The sequence below is a fragment of the Culex quinquefasciatus genome, chromosome 1 (genome assembly GCF_015732765.1).
Source record: "Culex quinquefasciatus strain JHB chromosome 1, VPISU_Cqui_1.0_pri_paternal, whole genome shotgun sequence".
NCBI classification, from domain to species: domain Eukaryota; kingdom Metazoa; phylum Arthropoda; class Insecta; order Diptera; family Culicidae; genus Culex; species Culex quinquefasciatus.
Genome location: NC_051861.1, coordinates 4,822,050 through 4,842,085, shown reverse-complemented (window position 1 = coordinate 4,842,085; position 20,036 = coordinate 4,822,050). Strand labels below are relative to the sequence as shown.

Below are 20,036 nucleotides of genomic sequence, written 5' to 3'. Positions count from 1 at the left end.
TAAAATGTGTACTTTCAGATGCTTAAACCACCTTTCGAGTTATTCACATTTCAAAATGGCGTCTTTTCGTCTATAACTTTCGTTTTAAAGGTCCGATTTTTGCTCTCTGGAAGATAAATGTGTGTTTTGATAAGCTCTACAAATGTCTAGAAGACACCAACTTGACAAGTCAAAAAACTCATTTTTCCTAAACTTCAACCTAAATTACAAAAATGGCTTTGAAGATAGAGCTTTGTGCTCTTGAAAAGTTGCTCAGAATGGTCTTCTCTTTCTCAAGACACCAAAGCGCAATCCAAACCACCTGGTCACCAGCCAGCCCCTATTGACCCTGATAATTTGTCCCGAAGACACCAAAGCTCTAAATCTTAACGTGTGGCCGGTATCAATTTTGTCACGCTAGATTTCGGTTTCGGACCACTGTGCAACGGGGTACAAACTAAAAAGTGTCAAACGAAAAAGTGACCAACCACCGGGGGTTGAGTGTGCAGCTGGGAAGGCAAGGTATAGAGTATAAATACAACACGTTAAATTATTATTGTTATTGATAAAAAAGTAGATATTATTTCAAAAGAAAAGACTCTTATGCCAGCTTTGTCTCGATGAAGAAATATTTAACGAAGGCTAAAAGCATCCCTGAAATGAACCCAGACGGTTTACGATCTCAATCCCATCAAAAATTCATAACTTTTTCCTTTCGAATATAAAAGTATTTTTTCGAAGCAAGTATTCCATCTGTCGTCAGGATAAAGTAACAAACATCATGAATATTTAACTACCAAGTACTCAAGTCCAAAATTGTACGAATATTCGTACAGAAAACAAACCCCTAACACACGCACAATAAAACCCACCAACACCCCCACGAAAAATAACCCATCTGATGTTGGTTTTCTCCCGACATCACCTCATCACGAAAATTTGTCACGTTCCAGCATTCCACATTTTCCGACGCGAGGTGAAGAGATTTTCACCTTTCCAACCCGTCCCGTCCCAGTCAAGGGCCACTTTACGCCCCTTCTATCTTTTGCTTTAAAATTTCAAACTTCCCCCCACCCGAATTGTGTATCGCTTTCGTCACGCCACAAACCACCACCGCCGACGGAACGCACGGCCCAAAATTATTGCCGGCAATCATAATTGTCACCCCTCTCGTTGCTCGAAAGAGAACAGGTCCTTTTTCCGCCACCCCAAGTCACAGGGATGCTGGCCGACCCTTCATCGCTCTTTTTTTCGGGCACCCCTGCGTTGAAGCACGAGGATAACAAAACACGAGATATTTTATTTTATCATTATGATTCTCTTATAATACTTTGTTTTGACATCACAATTCGTCTTGCTTGCCTTTGTCTTTGTGTGTGCGCGGAGGCGGTCACAAACACAAACTTGCAATCTTGTTCACGGAGAATCAGCATTACACTTTTTGCAGTTCGATTTTACACCACCGACTAGTTTCAATCCTCGAACTGAAAAAGGTGTAAAATGCGAACTGCAATAAGTGTAAAAGTTACATCTTTTCCAGTTCAGGTGTCCGAACTGCAAAAGGTGTAATTTTTGAACTTAGAAAATTTTTGAAGATTTTGCGGAATTGTTTCACCCGCTGTCAAATCGGGACTGTGTTTTTTTAGAAGCTGGCGGTCAGACGATTTGGAATGGTAAGTGTTGTACAAAGTGAGACAGGTGCCGGAAAAGGTAAAATTCCGGTTCCCACAGATCGAAAACCCAAGAATTACGGGCCAGTTAATGTTTTTGTGGCCAGATCCGGTTGATTTCTTGGTTCTTCGATCTGGGGGAAAACAAAATTGAATCCGGCAGGAACATTTACAAATCTGTCGGTTGCGGCCGGAATGTGCAATATTTCGGTTCCCCTAGATCGGAAAACCAAGGATAAAGAGCCAGTGAAAGGTTTTGTGGCCAGATCCGGTTGATTTCTTGGTTCTTCGATCTGGGGGAAAACAAAATTGAATCTTCCGGCAGGAACATTTACAAATCTGTCGGTTGCGGCCGGAATGTGCAATATTTCGGTTCCCCTAGATCGGAAAACCAAGGATAAAGAGCCAGTGAAAGGTTTTGTGGCCAGATCCGGTTGATTTCTTGGTTCTTCGATCTGGGGGAAAACAAAATTGAATCTTCCGGCAGGAACATTTACAAATCTGTCGGTTGCGGCCGGAATGTGCAATATTTCGGTTCCCCTAGACCGGAAAACCAAGGATAAAGAGCCAGTGAAAAGTTTTGTGGCCAGATCCGGTTGATTTCTTGGTTCTTCGGTCTGGGGGAGGCGAATTACTATCTTCCGGCAGGAACTTTCACGAATCTTTCTGTTGCGGCCGGAAAGTGCAAGATTTCGGTTCCCCCAGACCGGAAAATCAAGAATTACAGGACAGTGAATGTTTTTGTGGCCGCTTTCAGTTGATTTCTTGGTTCTTCGGTCTGGGGGAAGCGAAATACTATCTTCCGGAAGGAACTTTCACGAATCTGTCGGTTGCGGCCGGAAAGTGCAAGATTTCGGTTCCCCCAGACCGGAAAATAAAGAATTACAGGCCAGTGAATGTTTTTGTGGCCGCCTTCGGTTGATTTCTTGGTTCTTCCCCCAAACCCGAGAACCAAGAATATAACTGAATCCGGCCACCAAAGTGTCCACAGGCCATGAATTCTTCGTAATACGGTTTGGGGAAAAGGGAATCTTGAGTTTCGCGATCTTGGCCGGCAGATTTTAAAGAGTCCTTACAGGAAGGTACAATTCCGCTTTTCCCAGGGAATTAAGAATTTTACCGGAACCGGTTACAAAAGTATCCACCGGTCACGAATTCTTCATTATCCGGGGTTTGGGGAAAGCGAAATTGTACCTTACAGTCCGAACGTCTGATGCGAGATACCGAAAAAACATTAAAAATGCTGTATCTTTGGCATCTTTTGACCAAATAAGTTCGTTCACCCCTCAAAAGAACCGGACAAATCTCTATTTTCAGAATCTACAAAGAAATCCGGTCACTTGGCCACGGAGATATTCCGGAACCTAGTGGGGTAGGTTTTTGTCCGGGTATGCAACCCAATCTACAAATCATGATTATTATCATAAATTCTTCAAAAAAACCATCCCAATTTGCTCCAAGACCTGTTCTGGACATATAAGGCATATTCCTTTGATCCCGGACCATCGGATATGAATTGGCCACCCTTCCGGAACCGACTACACAGGAACGGATGTCGAATTCTACATCAAGTCTAATATGGCTTCCGACATGTCAAACGGCACTAAATTTGGCTCAGGAAATCAAATTTGACATCCTCAGTACGTTCTGGTGCCATTTGGCCACCCTTCCACCAACCCGGAATATCCGTAACATGGTTCCGGTGGACCAATTTCGGTAATTTCACGAGCACACTTTCCGACATGTCAAACAACACTGATTTTGGCTCAGGAACTCAAATTTGACATCCTCATTACGATCTGGTGCCATTTGGCCAGCCTGCCATCAACCCGGAATATCCGTAACATGGTTCCGGTGGACCAATTTCGGTAATTTCACAAGTACACTTTCCGATATGTCAAACAACACTGATTTTTGCTCAGGAACTCAAATTTGACATCCTCATTACGATTTGGTGCCATTTGGCCACTCTGCCACCAAACCGGAATATCCGTAACATGGTTCCGGTGGACCAATTTCGGTAATTTCACGAGCACACTTTCCGACATGTCAAACAACACTGATATTTGCTCAGGAACTCAAATTTGACATCCTCATTACGATCTGGTGCCATTTGGCCACCCTGCCACCAACCCGGAATATCCGTAACATGATTCCGGTGGACCAATTTCGGTAATTTCACGAGCACACTTTCCGACATGTCAAACAACACTGATATTTGCTCAGGAACTCAAATTTGACATCCTCATTACGATCTGGTGCCATTTGGCCACCCTGCCACCAACCCGGAATATCCGTAACATGGTTCTGATGGACCAATTTCGGTAATTTCACGAGCACACTTTCCGACTTGTCAAACGGCACTGATTTTTGCTCAAGAACTCAAATTTGACATCCTCATTACAATCTGGTGCCATTTGACCACCCTGCCATCAACCCGGAATATCCGTAACATGGTTCCGTTGGACCAATTTCGGTAATTTCACAAGTACACTTTCCGACATGCCAAACAACACTGATTTTTGCTCAGAAACTCAAATTTGACATCCTCATTACGATTTGGTGCCATTTGGCCACTCTGCCACCAACCCGGAATATCCGTAACATGGTTCCGGTGGACCAATTTCGGTAATTTCACGAGCACACTTTCCGACATGTCAAACAACACTGATTTTTGCTCAGGAACTCAAATTTGACATCCTCATTACGATCTGGTTTTTGAGTTTCTGGGCAAAAATCAGTGTTGTTTGACATATCGGAAGATACACTTGTGAAATTACCGCAATTGGTCCATCGGAACCATGTTACGGATATTCCGGGTTGGTGGCAGGGTGGCCAAAATGGCACCAGATCGTAATGAGGATGTCAAAAGTTCCTGAGCAAAAATCAGTGTTGTTTGACATGTCGAAGTGTACTGTGAAATTACCGAAATTGGTCCATCAACCATGTTACGGATATTCCGTTTGTGGCAGGTGGCAAATGGCACCAAATCGTAATGAGGATGTCAAATTTGAGTTCCTGAGCAAAATCAGTGTTGTTTGACATGTCGGAAAGTGTACTGTAATTACCGAAATGGTCCACCGAACCATGTTACAGATATTCCGGGTTGATGGCAGGCTGGCCAAATGGCGCAGATCGTGAGATGTCAAATTTGAGTTCTGAACAAAATCAGTGTTGTTTGACATGTCGGAAAGTGTGCTCGTGAAATTACCGAAGTCCATCGGAACCATGTTACAGATATTCAGGTTGGTGGCAGGGTGGCCAAATGGCACCAGAACGTACTGAGGATGTCAAATTTGATTTCCTGAGCCAAATTAGTACCGTTTGACATGTCGGAAGCCATATTAGACTTGATGTAGAATTCGACATCCGTTCCTGTGTAGTCGGTTCCGGAAGGGTGGCCAATTCATATCCGATGGTCCGGGATCAAAGGAATATGCCTTATATGTCCAGAACAGGTCTTGGAGCAAATTGGGATGGTTTTTTTGAAGAATTTATGATAATAATCATGATTTGTAGATTGGGTTGCATACCCGGACAAAAACCTACCCCACTAGGTTCCGGAATGGTGGACACTTTAGTGACCGGTTCCGGTTAATTTCAGTTCTTCTATTTGGGGGAAAGTGGATAAGGCAAGCGCAAGATACCGCTTCCCCCAAACCAGATAACCAAGACTTTTCGGACATGATCGGATTCGGTTGAATTATTGGTCCTCCGGTTGGAATTCTAATGTCTGTCAGGAGTAATCAGGAGATCGATTTTTAAAATATAACTAACATATTCTTTTTCTTATTTTATCAGACGACCCGGTCCAGATCTATTGATGTCAATCGTACAGGTGAACTTAGCACGTTCGCAATTCAACCCAGACGCTTGCTGCTTGTGTAACCGGAGGATGCGGAAACGGTGTTCTTACGGCAGATGGTTTGCGAGAAGCAGGCGACCGAGCAGTGTTTGAACCGGAATTAAAAACCGGCGAGTAAGACGAAGAGGACATTGAGAACAAAAAACAAGGAGCCCGAAGACGAGGATCAAGAGCAGCTACCAGAAACTTAGAACCAGAGAGAGGAGACAAACGCGAAAGCGACGAATACGACGAAGAACCATTCCGGAAGTTGCTCGTCCCGCTCGCGCTTCCGGGTTGGCTCCAAACGCAGCAGCTGATCTGGGAGTCTGGTAGCTTGGTAAGTACCCATCAAACATTCTCAACCATCAACCACATCAACCATCATCATTTTATTCGTAGCGGAACCTTCCCGGAATGTCTACCATGTACTGACCGAATAATCAACAAATGATGTTCAACGGAAGTGCCAACTCCTGCATAGATGCAGGCCCTGGCACAGGAGGTGGCCTTGAGTGGTGAGCACTCTGGTGGAATTCATTCACCGAAGGTCCAGGAACAGGTTCCGGTAACGGTGGTTGTCGCGGTCACTCCACCTCAACCAATATCGACAAGTAGCCTCTCTCTTCTTCATGAAGGGTGCTGAATCAATTGCGCACCCGCAACCCTCCCCACTCAACCTAGTTGACTCATGGACGATCCGTGCAACTCCGGTTCCGGAGAATGATGCTTCCAAACGCGCCGCCACTCTAACATCCCCGGATCGAACGTCACCGCAAATAACAGGATGCCCAACTCCAATGAAACGAAGTCGATGAACAGTGCGCAGCAGCTAAAGCAACAGATCACGAACGCAATGAAAAACTTTTTAATTCGTACGCTAGCAGGTGAGTTCGTCTTTTTCCGCTTAGGTCTTTATCAAATATTTAGCGGATCAATTATTTATATTTCCTTGCAGAATTAGGACACAGAATACGATGCTGGAGCAGACATCGGAGTAGTCGAGCTTCGATGCAGCTAGCCGTGGACAGGATTTCAGCAGGGCAAACCGAAGGTCGCCCAGTCGCTTGTGGAGATCAACAGTGGCAGAGCCGACGAATTCTGTGATTGTTCGCAACCATTACGTGAAGCGTTCCGAAGCGAACCGAACCGGATGTTGATTGTCCTGCTGATGGCGCTAATCACCTTGTTTCATAAGCCGCCAGTTGTGCCAGCTAGGTATGTTCCCATCTAACTAATTTAGAAATCAAATTAATTTCAAATTCATTTTATTTACAGCGCAGCAGCCACTCCGTAAGACGCTTTCGGCCATGCTTCAGTTCACGCTGTCATTCCAGGTCGAGTTTATTATTTGGATTTGTTCCTCGATCTGCTCGCAGGCCCCAAACCGAGAAAAAAAATGTTCGGCTGAACGATTCCTGCGTAACCTCCGTGACCTAAAGTACAAAAATGTACAAACTTGACTATTCTGCCGACCCGACGGCACCGCGGCGTGATCCTGGACGAGCTGCTGACCATGAAGTGAAGACCGACATTCGCGACGTTCCGGAGATGGTTCCACCGTTTGTATCTACGACGACAACTTGACCATAAGGCAGTCCGCTGCCGAAGAGCGTGTACAGCGAGCAGCAGGTTGAACAGACTTTCCGGTGGCTCGAATTGATTTGAATTAAATTTATTGTGAATATATAATTTGGAAATAAATAAACTTATTTTTGGGCTAATCTAATAGTTCAATCGAATAATAATTCTCTTAATAAGAATCCCAAATAAAATCTGAAAACGCCCAAATATAGGCAATAGGCAATTTTCACCCGGTGAAACATTTCAATTTCGATTTTACACGAAATCCAGTTCGACCCCTGTTACACGAAAATATGTAATCGTACCTGAACTGAATTTCGTGTAATCGAACTCGATTTCGTGTAATGCCTATCCTCCGTGATTGTGAACCGTTTGGGCTAAGCCTGCTGGGACACAGTGAAAACGAAATGAAATGTCTGGCTTTGCCCTTGCAGCAAAAGTGGTTTAAACTCAAGTTTACGCCACTATGCAATCAGCGTGTACGCAACTGTCAAACGCGCTTGAAAGCGAAATTGCGTGCAAGCAATGTGGGTTTTTCACAGTGCAACGATCTCACCGTCATGGTGGGATTATTATCATCATCCCGTTAGGGCTGGGGCACTTTTGCCCCGAGTTTTGTTATTGTTGGTGTTACGCTTTTAGTCGTCGTCGTCGTCGTCGTCGTCGTTGTCGGTTGGATGCCTTATCTAAACAACAGGGGATGTTTTACAAGTTTGCCCAACTGCTTCCTGGCTGCTGGCAAGAGAGGTGGGGAGGGGGATGATGGAAATGGTTCTTGTTATGGGGGTTGGAAGCAGGTTTTCGGGGTTTTTCGGAAAGGTCGAACAGATGGGATGTTTCTCTAGCGGATGATAGAAAGGAGTTATTAATGAAAAGTTTCAGTAATTTATTCATCTTATTAGTAAAATATAAAAGCGTTTGTTGAGGAATGTCCACGCATCCTTTCACCTTTTGCAGATTCTGTGAAATGTGTTCCGTTCTCAGAATCGTCTCTGCGGTAAATACACCGAAGAAGGGCTGACCGCTCTATTTTTTATGAAATTTCGGGCGTTTTCGAATGTACTTGACAAGAAAAGTGCTTGGGACAACGTTAAGACTTTCAAGCATGCTTTCATCTGGCTTGGTACGTCTGTGTTAGATTAGATCAATAAACTTTCCATTCCAATAAAGCTATTTTGACTAACTTTTCCTCAACTGATTTTGTTCAGTTTTTGATTTGTTTATGTGAACAAAAATACCAACTTTTGACTTAAAGAAGTTGACGAATTGTTTTCGGGAATGTTACCATTTCTTAATACAATATTGTGGCTTTAGCTGGTAGGGGAAATATACCCATTTTAATCACACTAAGCCGTTCGACCAATTCTCATCACTTTTGCCGTTTTCCGCTATTAAATTAACATTTTCAGATGTATCAACAATGATTAGTTGCTTGCTCACTTTTATTTGAGCTATTTATTACTTTGGAGCAGTCAAAAACACTTTATTCAAGCTGTATTTCATGATCAAAGTGCTGATAGGCCGATAATAGAAATAGGCTGAGAAAGGGTATAGTTCCCCTAGCTGGATTTTCTGGCATCTTCTCACGGTCATTGGAAACGGTCGTGAATAGACCTAGGGGTTCCCAATTAGAGTGAAAAAAGTTCAAGTAATTGAAAAATTATGGATTAAAATTTTGATTTTAATCACTTCTCCGACATCAGTAATAATTGTTTGAACATGCCGCAAATTTTTTATTCAGTCGGAAAAATATTATTTTTCTTGAAAAAAGTATCATTTTTAACCACATGATCACCCCTGATTCTGGCTCGATGCGACCGCGTGCTCCGTTTGTTTGTCAACAAAGCTGCAGCTGGATGGTGAGACGAAGTGAGAGGGGGAGAGGTTTTGACATTTTTATGCCCGCATCTGGCCCGCCGCCTATGTCGTCGGTCAATGAGCCAACGGTCATTTCCAACGACCGAGTCCAGCAAGGTACTGATTGTACAATATTGGAGTAATTTTGACAAAGTTTTCGTTTTCGTTTTCGAATTTGGGTAAATTTCACTCAATTTTTGGTAAAATCACTTGAATTTTAAACTAACCTTAAAACTTTATTCAATGTAAGTTTTTTTTTTCCACGAAACCTGCCTGATTTTGCATCATCTTTTAGGAAGCTTATATCAAACCACCTCCCGGGACTCGGTTGCTCGTAAAAAGTTCCGATTATGACGCCTTGGAAGCGCAAAAAATGGCCCTCCAAAGTGCAGGGCCGGATTTCCCAGGGGGGTGCTTCCGGGATTTTCCATTTACCCCGAACCCCGACTTTCTCGAGCAAAACAATCGCTCGAAATAGAGCAGGCAAAGAGCATCAGGAAAAAAAGAAAGGAAACCAGTGTTGTTGGCAATAACTTCAAAGGAAGAATCGCATGGGTGTGTGTTTTGTCGTTTAGGTCGTTTTGTGATTTTGTGGATGTGTGTTTTTGCTTCAGCACGGCTGGTTTCGGTGGTGTTTGCAAGACGATGCGAAAATTATTCAAATTACCATCCGCATTCAACTCCCACGAAATCAAATTTCGGCAAACACTAAAAGGCAATTTTCCACACACTCCTTTCGAGAGTGTCGACCCCCTCGGAGGATGCCTTGGCGGCGTTTTAGGGGGTTGAGTAACGAGTTTCGATATGTCTATGATTTCAAGAGGGTGTCGATGATAGCGATGTAGAAATATGTTTGCGAAACAGCGCCCAGATTAAGATATGGGTTCTCTGTGTCAAAGTCAATTACGTTTTAAGATTTATGGTTGAAATTGGGAAAACAAAAACCATGGATTAAAAACAGAACAACTGTGCTTGTATTTTTCCATTCAGTGTAAAATGGTTCACCCCATCAACACACTCAGAAAAATGATTTCCACAAAACGAGCTTGAATTTCCAATTAAACTAACGACCTGTTTTGCTTCAATTCTAACCCCCCTCGGTCGCCCACAACTTTACCACGGAAAATGCAAACGGAAATTTGCCTGTGAGAGCAGGGCCAGGTGGAAACAGGCTCGCTCCTCCGCCCCTTCCAGGACCTGGTCCGTTTTTCCCAAAATATCGATTTTTCTTATTCGTCTTATTCGTTTAACTTCCTGCTGCAAGTGGAGTAGAGTCACGACCACCGAAGAGGGGCGTCCAAAGTCGTCATCGTAAATCTTTACCGCGTGTTCGTGTGGGCATGTTGTTGATGTTGTTTGAGCTGGTGGCAAGTTAAGGTGCGCGCCTGGATGGTAGGCAGCACGTGAACCCACACACACACACGCATTAACTGAAAACGGACACGTGCGTGTTTCGACGTAATTACTGGCTACCGCCGTTTTCCTCTATATCGGGGAGCAGTAAACTACTTTTTTTTCATTTGGGAGGTGGGAGGGAAATAACCATCAACCTTCTTGCCACCGAAGAGGTTTACCCTAAATTCAAGGAACATAGTTTTGTAACGTTTGTGTGTTCGTAGAATCGTGTCACGGAACATTTCAAGTCACGAGACTAAAGGACTCTTGAGGGACGACTGAGTCGTTTTTTTTTTTCCTTTTTTGCTTCGTCGTAGTAGGCCTTAATTATAGACGGTACAATTTGCTTCGTCGAGTGCAGGTTAAGTGTCGATTGGAAAATGCAATGTGTCACACGTGTTTCCTCTTGGGGTGATGAGCAGCAATCAGGCTGGTAGAAAATTACCGATGGTCATTAGAAGAATAGGCCATGACATTGTATGAGTGTCATTTTATTAACGAAAGGTTGAAATTTTATGCAATGAATGCAATGTTGCAATTAAATTGAAGTTTTTGAAAAAGTAAAATGAGTTTTTTGCAATTCCGTCGTGAAACTACTTACTTTTCCTGTCATTCTTGAACGACGAAATAGCCTGCTTTTCTGTACCAAAAATAACAGAATCGAATAGCAACACTTTTCAAAATAAATGCTGAAAAGTTCTACTTTTCAGCACTTGTTTCGAAAAGTTCTACTTTTCAGCACTTGTTTCGAAAAGTAACACTTTTCAACATTTTTTAGATTTAAACGATTTATTGACAAAATACATGAAAATTTGACTTAAAATTTCACTCAGTGTGTGTTTTTTCGAATTGCAAAAAATGTTGTATGGAACTCGTTGCAAAAATTGATTTTTTCAGCACTCTTCGTATTTATCAAACTCGGTGAACCTCGTTAGATAAATGTACGAGTCGTGCTGAAAAAATCCTCTTTTTGCAACTTGTTGCATAAACTACTATTACCAAGCTAGATTAATATGAAAAGTGCTTAAAAATCGAGTTTTACGTAAGGTCTATTTAACACTGTGGGATAAAATCTGGAAAAATTGCGTCCACATCTTGGCACGCAGCTAGTTCCTCAAGTTCAGCAAAGACTTTTTTTTGTAAAAAAAATCTTTGAAATCGGGGGACCGTGATATGGTCGGATTTTCACAGGAACTTTTATTTCAACGATTTTGTTAGATTCCCCTATGGCGACATATAAAGATCTCCCGCGTTAAGACAGTAGAGGATTGGCCACAAGAATCATGCACTGGAACCCTGTTTGAAGATTGATCAGGAAGGTTCTGTAAATTTGGCTTGTTGCCATTCAAACTTCATGATTTCAACAGAGCAGGTTAATTTTTTTTTAATTTTTCATTATTAAATTTTGTTTAAATTCTTCATTTGAAAACACTTTAATAAATTTGATATACATCTTGCCCTTTTTACTAGACCATGAAGCCAACTTTTTACACTAGTTCAAGACACCAGTAAAAGGCTGGGTGATGAATAGAGCGAATGCGTAACGTGATTTTCGAATGATCCCACTTTGTTTACATCTATAAAGTAGGAAGCTGTTCAAGCACAAGCATGACTTTTTTCTCACCGGTAAATGAGCTGTTTTATAATCAGTTGGTTGTGTTTCATTTTGGCTAGGGGAACTATACCCTTTCTCAGCCTATTTCTATTATCGGCCTATCAGCACTTTGATCATGAATTACAGCTTTCATAAAGTGTTTTTGACGGTTCCAAAGCAATAAATAGCTCAAACAAAAGTGAGCAAGCAACTCTCCATTGTTGATACATCTGAAAATGTTGATTTTATAGCGGAAAACGGCAAAAGTGATGAGAATTGGTCGAACGGCTTAGAGTGATTAAAATGGGCATATTTCCCCTAGTTTTTGATTTTTTTTGCTGAAAAATTGTGTGTGTTTTCAAGTTTGGATCGGTTAGAAGAGGTTTTTCTTTTTTACGGATGACGAAGAACTGCGGCGAGAGTGTCATTCTGCGATGACGCAGATAAATTCCGTGAAATGTTTCTAGTAAATTGATAAAGATATACGCATTGTTTGAGGACCACACTTACTTACAATGAAATAACAATGAAAATGATAATATTACACAATGTTATTACAATGTATTTAACATAGTTTACAATTAGTTCTACTCTTTTTGCCTTCCTCACCTTACTGAGGAAAGGCTATAAAATCACTCGAAAAATGAACTTCTTAATTTGACCTCGTAGACCCACCTTCACGTATACCTATCGACTCAGAATCAAATTCTGAGCAAATGTCTGTGTGTGTGTGTGTGTGTGTGTGTGTGTGTGTGTGTGTGTGTGTGTGTGTGTGTGTGTGTGTGTGTGTAGGGATGTGGGTCTGTGCACCAAAAAATATGCACTCGATTATCTCAGCACTGGCTTAACCGATTTGGACCGTTTTGGTCTCATTCGATTTGTCTTGGGGTCCCATAAGTCCTTATTGAAAATTATGAAGTTTAGTAAAGTACTTCAAAAGTTATGCTAAAAAAACGATTTTGGCGTATGTCCGGAAGATTGTAAAAAGGGTGGTTTTGTAAGAAACCCTGTCATGTTATACATTTTCAGAAAGGTATTAAAAAGACCTTTCCAATGAGCCTAAAACATCAAGGATCTGACAATCCTATCAAAAGTTATTAGCACTTAAGTGTTATTTATACACTTTTTGGAGGCCGGATCTCAGATATTTCAATGACAATGATGTCCGTGTCCATCATGCGACCCATCGTTAGTGAGATAATCGAAATACCTTTCAAATGAGCCTAAAACATCAAGGATCTGACAATCCTATCAAAAGTTATTGGCACTTAAGTGTTATTTATACACTTTTTGGAGGCCGGATCTCAGATATTTCAGTAAAAATGATGTCCGGGTCTATCATGCGACCCATTGTTAGTTAGATAATCGAAAGACCTTTCAAATGAGCCTAAAACATCAAGGATCTGACAATCCTATCAAAAGTTATTGGCACTTAAGTGTTATTTATACACTTTTTGGAGGCCGGATCTCAGATATTTCAGTAAAAATGATGTCCGGGTCTATCATGCGACCCATTGTTAGTTAGATAATCGAAAGACCTTTCAAATGAGCCTAAAACATCAAGGATCTGACAACCCTATTAAAAGTTATTGGCACTTAAGTGTTATTTATACACTTTTTAGAGGTTTGATTTCAGATATTGTGATAAAAATATTGTCTGAATCTTCCATGCGAACTATCGTTGGATAGGTTTTTTTATCAGACCTTGCCGATGAGCCAGAAATATTGATGGTCTGCGAACCATATCAAAAGAAATGAGTAATAAAGTTGATTTGTTAAACATGTTAAGGGGGAATGTTGCTATTTTTACTCAATGTATTGACTTTATGAATATGAGGAAGGCACCAACCACCTAAAGGTGGATTAAGTAACGTTTTTCAATTAAATTCAATATTGATAATTTTTTTTTAAATTGTTAAGGGGAGGATGGAGAAAAACTTTAAATAAATTTATCAATAGCCTAAGAAAATTAATAATCGGCAATTGGGTTCTAAAATTAAGCATAAATTAGCAATATTATCAGTGATCCGCGTGCACCGCGTTCAACCGCGTTCTCTGTTTTCTGTACTCGATCAAACACCAGCACCGCATGTGCACGCGTACAAGCAAACCTAAACTCTGCCGTGTACAGTCTGTACGCGCACACGAACCTCGAGTTTAAAACCGAACCTTGCACCCCGGGTACAAACCCGTGCAAGCCGACGACGCAGAAAAGAGAAAAAATAGTTCCCTCACGCTCCCTCTGCTGTAAAGCGGTGTTTCATTCTCCGCTGCAGTCACACTACAGTGTTTGCCACAGAGAGAGTGAGAAGCAGTCATTTTTTCGTCTCTTTATACGCTCTTCGCTCGCACGGCGTTGTACCCGAGGTGTGCACCCCGTGTTTACACCGCGTGTAAACTTGAGTGCGTCGTGCGGGGAGAACTCGAACATGGCAGCCTGGTGTGTTTGAGGTTCATTTGCACTGAAAACTTGTACGGCGTGTACGGCGTGCGCGCGTTTCGGGAAGACTGAATATTATTGTTGTACAATCGCTAATCATTGACCCTTATTATTATTTTTTTAATTAACTTCGCAGCCCTCCTTGACAGAAAGCATCCTACTTGACAGCTCGTTCCAAGGGGACCATATTTGATCGTAAAATGTTGGCTTGTCAACTTATATTTTTTGCATTAAAATGAAAAAATAAATTTTAAAAATGGGGTTTAATCGTTTTTTACCGTTGACATAAAAGTAGATACAGGGTTTTAGGACCTTATTAAACGGAATATAATTGAAGTCATCATATTTTTTTCATCATAAAAATCAAATTTTTCAACAAAATATCAACAGCGAGTTTAAATTCAGGAAAACGACTCAAGCACCATAAAAATCAATTGAACCACCTTTTGCGAAAGGTCAACCATGTGCACGTGCGTCAGACAAAGGAAAATGTGGGAGTGAACGCACGTGTGAGCACTCGAAAAGTAGAACAACAAAATTCGTTCATTGAAATCGTCGTCACACACGCAACCTGCGAGCCCAAAAATCCCCCCTCCCTTCCCAAATGGAAAGGTAAAATCGATTCGACACGCTCTCCTTCATGCACCATTCAAATTCGATCCATAGTCCAAGAAACGAGGTCTTCGTCGAGCGAGGGGTTCGTCTGCGTCCAATTTATTTTTTTACGGTTGACCTTCAATCAACCACCCACGCCGCGCTCGTTCGTCACTCCATCGATGGATGCGCCCCCTCTGTCGAGCAGGATCAAAAGGGAATTCTGACGTTTGTCTAGCAGCCCCCCGGGGATTCGAGACTAAGCCCGTTCAAGATCTGAGCAAATATTTTCGCTAGCGTCACACAACTCTTTTCGTTGGCAAGTACTAGACGAGTGTGTCCTCTTGAAGAGCTGGTGCAGCTGAGACAAGTGGTCTGGAGAGGGTTAAAAAAATGCTTGGCAAAAATCACATTAAGGGGGAAGAAATCCGAACTTTGTTGAATTCTTTTTTACATTTAAATTTTAATTCGAAAAAATTTAATTTTTAAGGCATAATTCAAATTAATTCCAAGTTTTCAATTCATTTCACCGGAAAAGGGATTCATTTCCGCATGCTCTCTCAAAACACGGGGGTGGTAGCGTGATGAGCCACCTCAAAGAGGGTTGAAAGATCAAAGGTAAACTTTTGCCCCCACCCACATAGTCAAGTGCCGGAGAGCTGGTTGAAATGGGTGATGGGTAATGAAAAGTGCTCGCAATATGGCCCGGATTAAGTCTCGATGAATTGATTGCTCGTTTTCAACAGCTTTTGAGCGAAAACATTATGGTTATTCTGTAGTGAGTGGGCGCGAAGGATGAGAGGGATTTTAAATTTTATTTTATTAAATTAAATCGTTGCTTCATGGACCCATTTTTTGATTGCGGCTTTTAGTACAGGGTTCTCAGTTTATTCCCAACTTTGTTTCATCAAAATGCAACACCCGATTTTTTTAGCACTCAGCGTATTTATCCAACTTGAGAGAAACCTCATTTTGCAACTTGTTGCTTAAAATATTTTTTAAAAAAACTCAATCACTCCCTGCTAACGTCTCTTCCCCAACACCTCGTGCCAATGTTTCCACTTGATAAATTGCTTATTTTCCCTGATTAACGTCAAAACATCTCCAAACAAATCACAATCTAATTTGAATCGTGTACCCTGTTTCGTCAATCCTAATGGTGCGCCCTCTCTGTTTGATCAAGTTTTCTTCGCGTCGACGGTTCACAGACCAGCACAGACGCTAATCTGGTAATCAGTACAATTGGATAAGAGAAGCGTCGAGAGACTTCGGAAGAAAAACGACTGACGTCGTCGAATAAAAGGACACGACATTCAATAGAAAAGTTGTCAAAAGAAGGAAGCACAAGCCAAAAAAAGGAAGAAAAGAAGGAAGCAATCCAATTCGGAAGGGAAAATGACATACATTTTCCGGTCCAGTCCCTTTCGGTGCTCTTATCGTGTTCATTGTGTATTCTGGAGGGACACTCATCGAGATCTTATTGAGCGCAAAAATGGGAAACCTTTTCGAGGCCCCGTAATGACTTTTATTTGATTTTGCTGGTGCTGTGCCAGTTGGAAAGTGGAGAGAAAAGTTCTGACGTTGATAAATGGCAATAATTTTGTTTTCACGGGAAACAGACCTTTAAAAGTTTTATGTGTTTTGATAATCTTGGAATTTTATTACGCATAAAACGAGTCTTTTTGTGCTAAACATCAGGCTGTTTTTGGTCGATGTCAGTCCTACAAACATATACAAACAAGCAATTTTTTTACCGGGTGGATCAAGTAGGCGCTGTAAAGACGCACACACTAGCTGAACAATTGTGCAACTTTTGAACAACTTTAAGCCTGTTGGCCAGTGGCCAACGAGGTGTTAAATTCCCGACACCTTGTTGAGCGTCCCCTCCCCAGCCAAGTCCGTGTCCAACTGTCTTTGCCGGATTACCGCACCGGGATGGAGGAAGCCCTACGAGACAAAGTTTTTCACCAGGCCTGGAACAAGCGAGGGGCAACAACCGCACAACAATTGTGCGGCGTCAAAATAAATTGTTGCCGAGATTATGGATTCCCGGGGATTAGCAGTAATCGTTTCATTGTGGTTCAAACTCCCACCCTTCCCAGTTGGAATTTCCCCCGATAGGGATCGAAAACTAATTTCAGTGCCGATAAATTTTCGGACGGTCAAAGGTCCCCCGGAAGAAAACGTGTCAAACGGGGTTCCAGTTAATAAAAGACGCCGAGCGTTCAAATAAATCATTTCCTTGCCGGGATATATTCCGCAGTAAATGGACCAAACATCACACCCAGTAGGCGCTTCGGAGCCAAATCAACCGTGGCATGTTACAGTAGGCGGCTGTGGGGGTGGCAAAATGACGAGGGGGAAAACGTCGTTGATAGAAGACGGCGCGACGCAGGAAGTCATGACCAGACCAGAGTAAACGTACAGACGGGATATTAAGGTACATGGCAAATGATATTTAATGAACATGATGTTGATCAATATCTAGCTGAGACCAGCAGAAACATGGTTCGTTGGGCTTCCTCTACGCTGGTTCAGACAGGGATGGGAAGTTTAACTTTAAGATTGACATTTTCATATTGGCCAGTCCTAGTGTGCTGCTTTTACCACATGGACAAATCATAAAGCACTTGATTTTTCAACAAAGTTGGTTCCACCACTGCACAGTGGTCCAGATCGCAAAATTAAGTGGAAAATGGATTTTCCGAAAAATGGTGACGTTTTGGAGCTTTGGTGTCTTCAGAAGATATGTTGCAAATGGAAAGGGGCAACTTTTGGTTTGGTTTAAAATTAGGGTGGTTCACGATTAGGGTGATTTTGAAAATCTAACTTTTCAGGAATATTTTTGGGAATTTTATGTCTTCTAAAAGTTGTTGGGCTGGCCAATTCAAACAACTTTGTCGAAGACACAAAATTTATCTCGTAATCTACGCCTTCTATGACCAAATTTATAGAAAGCATCTGAGCAAACCTTCAAAATCAGTTTTTGAACGTGGCAATTCAGGGTTAACTTTTAGAGAAAAGTGATATTCGAGCACTTTTAGAGCTCTACAAAACGAACATTTTCATTTTTTGACATGTCAATTTGGACTTAAGGGTCAAAAGTTACAGCCATTTTAAGGTAAAAAAGATGCAAATTTTAAACTTAAATATCTCAAAATGGCGCAAGCCAAATTTTAAGACTAGGTTGCATTTGAAAGAGGAGATCCAGCACTACAAACGCTGAAAAAATCTCAGGGGTGTTTTTCTTTAAACTTGAGATATCTTCATTTGAAAATGTTTAATTTTCAAGGGAAAACCATATGGGACCACCCTAACGAAATTCGAAAATTGTCCAAATATATGTTTTTCCATGTAATTTTGCCCGCTGAATCTGAATCTGCCCTCAGAATTGAGCCAAAATGTCAACAAATCGATTTTTGGTCATATTTTGGGTTTAAATGATAATTTTACATGGAAACCAAAATATGACCAAAATCGTTGACATTAAATTCTGATTCAGATTCAGCCTGCGGATATATTTTATTTTCGAATTCAAGTGTCCCATGTTTTCCTTGAAAATCAGACTTTCAAATGAAGATATCTCAAGTTTAAGAAAAACACCCCTGAATTCAGCGTTTGTAGTGCTGGATCTCCTCTTTCAAATGCAAATTTGAAATACAAATTTGCATCTTTTACCTTAAAATGGCTGTAACGACCCTTAAGTCAAATGACATGTCAAAAATGAAAATGTTCGTTGAAAGAAGCTCCGAATCACTCTCTAAAGTTAACCTGACCACGTTCAAAACTGATAAAGGTTGGATGCTTTCTATAAATTGGTCATCAAATGCGTAGATACGAGATAAAATGGTGTCTTCGACAAAGTTGCTTGGATTGGCAAAATCAACTTTCTACAAGACATAAAATTTCCAAAATATTCTGAAAAGTTAGATTTTCAAATTCTAATCGTGAACCACAACCAAACCAAAGTTGCCCCTTTCCATGCTCTGAAGACACCAAAGCTCCAAAACGTCACCATTTTTTCGGAAAATCCATTTTCCACTTAATTTTGCGATCTGGACCACTGTGCACTGTCTATAAATAAAGATATAAAAACATTAGACTAGAATTTCACTCCCCTACAACAACAAGACGAGAGACCAGATGCGGTGTGTCTAAGGTAATAAAACCTGCCTGATGATAAAGTTCGGCTCCCCCTTGAAATCCCAACACAGGAGAAGCCACAAAATGCTAGGACCATCCAATCCCTCCGTCGGAGAAATTTCCATCGCAGCAGGCTCTGAATAAAACATGAGATGTAGGACCAGCCAGCCTCTACATTAAAGCAGGCAGGGGAAAGGATGTCCGGAAAGTGCGAGATGAATGAAGTTATTAGCTTTAATGGAATGCAGGGAATTTGGTGCGCCACCACCGGGCGTAATTAGGTGTCGGATCTCGGAAAATTGTTTGGAGGTTATGATTGTGAGGAATGTTTGAAATATTTGGACTGCCAAACTGATTTGGTGAAATATTTTCCAACAAACAATGCTATTTCATTAAGCAAATAATAACTTCAATGCAAACAAAAATACTTCCGACAAAAAATCTACACATTTTAGGGGAACCGAAGCCAGTGACCCACGATCACTCTTGCACGGTGACGTCGATCCAGATCAGGAAAAGATCGCAACTTTTTCGCGCGCCAATTCTGTTGGCGCCTCACCGCGCGCCATCGGCGGTCAATAACCGAAGCAAATGGCGACTTAAGCTTGGCCCAGCCAACCGCTCTTGACCCCTCTAGGCTAGAGATACCGAAACAAAAAGTGGTCCAAAGGAGGTTGCGCCGCTTTTTATTGATTTGTTTTCCTTCCATTACCCAGTATGATACGGGCCGCCACGCGGAAGATCCCATTTTGCCTGATCACCCCGACCAGCAAAGATCGAGCGATATAAAGGGGGTTTTGGCCACCACTGGCGTACGTACTGATTCCGAAGCCGCCCAATGACAGATCCATTAGTTTTAACGGCTTCTGTGCGGCGCTGAAACGCTGCTAATGCAAGTTGTCAATTATCGAATCATCGCTGCTCCAACTCCTGCAA

General features: G+C 41.7%; 2 protein-coding genes across 2 annotated transcripts in view; both read left to right on the top strand.

Moving 5' to 3' along the window:
- Positions 1-20,036, top strand: part of LOC6032576 (choline O-acetyltransferase) — a gene marked incomplete at its 5' end in the record, with an annotated part of 65,449 nt that overhangs the window by 15,545 nt on the left and 29,868 nt on the right. The window lies entirely within an intron of this gene.
- The window catches only part of LOC6032572 (vesicular acetylcholine transporter), a 42,386-nt gene that overhangs the window by 15,412 nt on the left and 6,938 nt on the right, over positions 1-20,036 (top strand). The window lies entirely within an intron of this gene.